We start from the raw sequence: 5,132 nt of genomic DNA, 5'->3' as shown, positions 1-5,132 counted from the left end.
CTCATTGTAGGCCTGTAGCCTTAGGGAACCATATTCCATGTTAGTGGGGAGGACAACCTCGGCCCCATAGACTAGGAAGAAAGGTGTGAACCCCATGGCTCGGCTAGGAGTGTTCCTCAGGCTCCAGATGACCGACGAGAGCTCGGTGAGCCATTTCTTGCCAAACTTCTTCAACTAGTTGGAAATTCTTGGCTTGAGGCCTTGTAGGATCATGTCATTAGCACGTTCTACTTGGCCGTTCATCCTTGGGTGTCCTACGGCTGACCAGGCCAAACAGATGTGGTGGTCGTCGCAGAATGCCAACACCCTTGCGGTAGTTGGAGGGGGTGCCGAAGCAAATGGGAAGGTCGATGCACCCGAGGGGTCACGTGCGTTTCCCTGGCACGATGCCGTGGAAAGGCACGGCATCACCCTAGAGCCGCGATCAATCGATCTCTAGGAGCTCCAGGGTGTTGGCATAGAGGATGTTGAGGCCGCTGCCTCCGTCCATCAACACCTTGGTGAATCGGGTGTTGCCGATGATCGGGTCGACAACAAGTGGGTACTGCCTGGGATTCGGGACATGGTCGGGGTGGTCATCCCGATCAAAGGTGATCGCCTCTCGAGACCAGTCATGGTATCAGGGAGTGGCCACCCTAACTAAGAAGACCTCTCGGCATTTCCTCTTTCGCTGGCATGCTATAAGGCACGCCGAGGGTCCATCGAAGATCATGAAGGCATTGTGCACCTCGGGGAACCCTTCGTCCTTATCGTCGTCCCAGTCGCCGGCGCCCCTCTTCTTGGCATCATTGTTGGGGAGCCCGAGCTTGGTGTAATAACACCGGAGCATGGTTTAATCCTCGAGGGTGTGCCTCACCGGGCCCTGGTGGTAAGGGCAGGGCTTCTTCAGCATGTTGTCAAAGAGCCTAGGGCCTCAGGGATTCTTGTGCTCCGCGGCCATGACTAGATCAGCCTCGAGGATCTCCTGCTTCCCCTAGCGACCCTTTTTCTTTTTCCTAGGGAGGCGGGGAGCTGTGGCCTCGGTGGCCTTGTCCCTCCGCTTCCCCTTGGTGTTGTTGTTGGGGAAGATGGCTCCAACTGCCTCTTCGCCTGAGGCAAAGTTGGTGGCGATGTCGAGGAGCGCGGCGGCCGAGCATGGCATGTTTTGGCCTAACTCTTGGACCAAGTCTCGGTAGGTGGTGCCAGAGAGGAAAGCCTGGACGATTTCTAAGTCACCAACGCTGGGCAACTCGATGCATTGTTTGGAGAAGCACCGGATGAAGTCTTGGAGAGACTCGTCCAGTTTCTGGCGACAACTCTTAAGGTCCCAGGAGTTTCCAGGGCGCACGTATGTGCCCTGGAAATTCCCGATGAAGATCCTAACCAAGTCGCGCCAGTCGTGGATCCATGAGGGAGGAAGGTGTTCGAGCCAGGCTCGTGCTGAGTCTGACAAGAGCAAGGGGAGGTTGCGGATGATGAGCAGGTCATCATCCATGCCGCCTAGCTGACAAGCTAGGCGATAATCGGCCAGCCAAAGCTCGGGGTTGGTTTTCACCGCTGTATTTCGTGAGGTTGGCTGGTTGGCGAAACCGGGCAGGAAACTAAGTGCCGCGAATGGCCCTACTAAAAACTCGGGGGCCAGGCGGTTCAAGAGAGGGGCTACGGTCCTCCCCACTATCGTAGCGGCTGCCTCGGTGTGGATGGTAGCTACGGGCGGGCCCCTCATTGTCGTGGCGTCATCGCCTGCTGACCACCTCATGGTCATCCCGTGCCTCACGTCGGTTGTCGAGGCGGTCGTGCAGCAAGGGGACCCTATTGATTGTTGGTGCCCGAGCGGGCTTGGGACGAACCGAGGCCTCCCTATCCTGCCGACGTGGTGCCGAGGGGAGGTCTGAGGTGGCCCCGCGCTGTCGGGAGGCGGAACTCTCGGCCTGCTACACCACAGCGGTCTCGAGGAGATCCCGGAGCTCGCCGTGAACCCGTCGCCCCTCCGTGGTAAAGGGCTCAAGCATTGCACACACTAGCATCGCCATAGCCATGACATTCTGGCTAGCGCGATTGAAGATTGGGGGAGGATCGCCCCCTTCATCGTTGTTGATGCGATGGTGGACGTCACGGGCCCACCGCCGGGCTCCTCCGCTGTCACCGTGACCCTGCTGTTCCTGCTCGAGAGTGTCTCAGAGCTATTATAGAAGGAGTCGATCTTGCTCGACTTTGGCCTGAAGCTCATGGAGCTGCTCCAGGTCTGGGCGTCGAAGCTATCCGAGGGCAAGGTTCTCATTCTGTGCTACTAGTGGGGTGATGCGTGAGGGCATGGCATTGCCCGTTCCCTAGTGAGGCAGAGTACGGCTGCCTGCCCCCTTGCCCTCATCGCCCGTGCTTAGCATCCTAAGTCCGACGTGGAAGCACTCATGAGTGGGATCATAAGCACCTTCATCATCAGAGTCGGAGTAGCTGAAGCAATAGTCACTTGCTGCCAGGAAGTGGCGCATGGCTTCGGGGTCGCGAAGTCCAGAGAAATCCGCTCCGGCCATGCCTTGTCCTCCTCCGAGGAGTCGGCGTGGGAGTGAGTCAAAGTTGCGGTACCGAAGTCGAGGGCGAAACATTGGTGGTGTCCTGAGGGCTCCGCATGAGTAGAAGTGTAGGCATAAGCATAGGAGGCGGCGACATTTCTCAAATCGAAGGGGTACCGAGACGGTGCCATCGCCGGGTTCTACTTCACTGGAGCTGGCTCCTCAGGAGGTGGCGGGGCAGAACGTGATGACGGGGCATTGCTGCATGCCACCGGCGTCTTTCCCATTGTCCAGGCTCAGGCTGGACAGGTCCCCAACCAGGGACCTTGTGCCAATAGCTAGGCGTTGGACACCGATGGAGAGCGGCATGTCACCCTGAGTTCGTGTGGTGTCAGGGTGACCCCGCTCACGTTGTGCCTGGTGAGTGCGGCGAGAGCGGCCACCCCGAGCGCCGCCTGTGCCTAGGGCTATGGGTGCATGACATCGTCATCGATCGGCAGGGGTTCGGGTGTGAGAAGTACCATATCGTACTCACATCCTAGAGACATGAACTCTAGGCTCCCGGACGAGATCACCATGCCGAGACGTAGCGGTCGTATAGGGTTTGCCATTCGAAATTTGTTGAGACTGACGAAACTGACACGCAGAGGCCCCTACCTAGGCGTGCCAACTGTTGGTGTTTCAGACCTGCGGGCCCGTCAACCAACTAGTAAATTTGTACTGCGTATTCCCAATCCCAGATGGTGATGCAAAGAGACACAAGGCTTATACTGGTTTCGGGTAATGAGCACCCTACGTCCAGTTTAAGAGATCGATCTTGTATTCCTTGCACCAAAGTGCTCGTAGTAGGGGGTTACAAGCAGGGCGAGGGAGGGAGCTAATCCCAGGTCTCTACGTAGGGGCGGCGTGGATTGCTTGAGATGTTGATCTCAGGCCATGGGAAAGTTCGAGCATTCGTCTATGCGTTTATGCGTCAGTTTGTTGCATGGGCATAGACCTAATCGTCCGTCTCTCTCTAGAAATGGCCCAGGTCCCTCCCTTTTATAGTTGAAGGGGGACCAGGGTGATACATTCGCTAGCTACATGGCATCAGTGCAGATGGAGGCAGCATAGTCTGAGCCTTGTAGCCTGTTACTGTGGAGGCATGGGTGACGGAGTGGTCCCGTCCTTGAAGTACTGGTGCTGATGTGCCTATCACATCCGATGATGTGCGTCACGAGAGCTCTAGGGTTACCTCGAAGTAGGCGTGGCAGTCGGCGTGCGAGTCACTATGTGTTGACTGCGCGAGAAGCCGAGGCTCAGTTGGTGCCGAGGTCAAGCCATCATGGGAGGCTCGGCAGACGTGAATCTCGGGGTTGCCAAGCCTCTGAAGTAGATTGCCAAGGCTTGGAGGGAACAGTTTGTCTTGTACGCTGATTCTAAGGCTATGGTGACCCGAACTAGACTCCCCATGCCGCGTTGTCTCCGGGGTGGGGGTTACATGGCACAGTGTAGTGCAGGCGCTGATCATGGGCATAGCACTAGAACACAGTGGCCGGTAATCCTAGCCACGCCCTATCCTAGTTGGTATGGCGTTGATGCGACTCCTTGTCCCATCGGCCACTCTATGGTGTCGAGCCGTCGTCCGGCTGAGATTACGGGAGTGGTCGACGCATTAATGGGACGTGACGCTCTGTCGGGGAGCCCGGTCGAGGCAGAAGCGATGGATTATTGCCGAGTCGGCTTCGAGCGAGATAGAGAATCGACATCTTGTTCGAGGCTTTATGCGCGGGACCTCAGGCGAGACGGAAAATTGATTCCCCGTCGAGGCCCCCTGTTGTAACACCCCTGTTGTTTAAATATTAAAAACATGACATGTCATCATATGCATTGCAAGGCATTTGGTCAAATTGCAAACTTTGATATGCATTCACTAAAACAAGTTTACATTTGTGTTATGAGTGTTGAATTGAATTGTTTGAATCATGTCAAAATTTGGTTTGGATTTGAATTTTTCCAGAAAACCCTGATTTTCAGTATTTAAACCCTACCCTGAAAATCCATTTCAAAATCTAAGCATATTTTGGGGTTGAGCCCAAAAGCAAAAGTGTAGAGCCTGACAAGTTAAGCAAAGTTTGTTTTTGGAGTTTTTCAAGTTGTTTAGTAAAATTTGGAGTAATTCAAAAAGGCGTAATTCGTTAAATTTCCCCATTTGAATTCAAAAGTTCATTTCAAAATCTAGACCGAATTAGGAGTTGGTTATAAAACCTAAAGTTGTGGAACTTTTGATTTTGAACAACTTTTGTTTTTGGAGATTTTTGAGTTGTTATGAAAATTTGAGAGTAATTTGTGAATTTTGGCGAATGGCAAACTTGTAAATACTGTGAACAGTGTTCACCGCCGTAGCTACACCGCCGACGACCTTCGGTTCGCTTCCAGACGCGCGCGTGGACGTCCTCGGCTTCGCGCTGGCGTGGGAAAGGCTCCTGCGTGGCTTCCTTGCGCTTCTGGCCGCTCCATAAGGCCTGAGCCGTCGCCGTTCTTCGCCGTTTCCCTTCCTCTGTTTTCCCGGCGCCGTTGCCATAACTCCGTTGAGCTTTTGCCGTCGAACCAGCGCCCGCGCCATCACAGCAAAGCGTGTCCCAGCTCCGCTAGTTCCTT

Source organism: Miscanthus floridulus, chromosome 9 (assembly GCF_019320115.1).
Source record: "Miscanthus floridulus cultivar M001 chromosome 9, ASM1932011v1, whole genome shotgun sequence".
Lineage (NCBI taxonomy): Eukaryota > Viridiplantae > Streptophyta > Magnoliopsida > Poales > Poaceae > Miscanthus > Miscanthus floridulus.
This window is presented reverse-complemented; position numbering follows the sequence as displayed.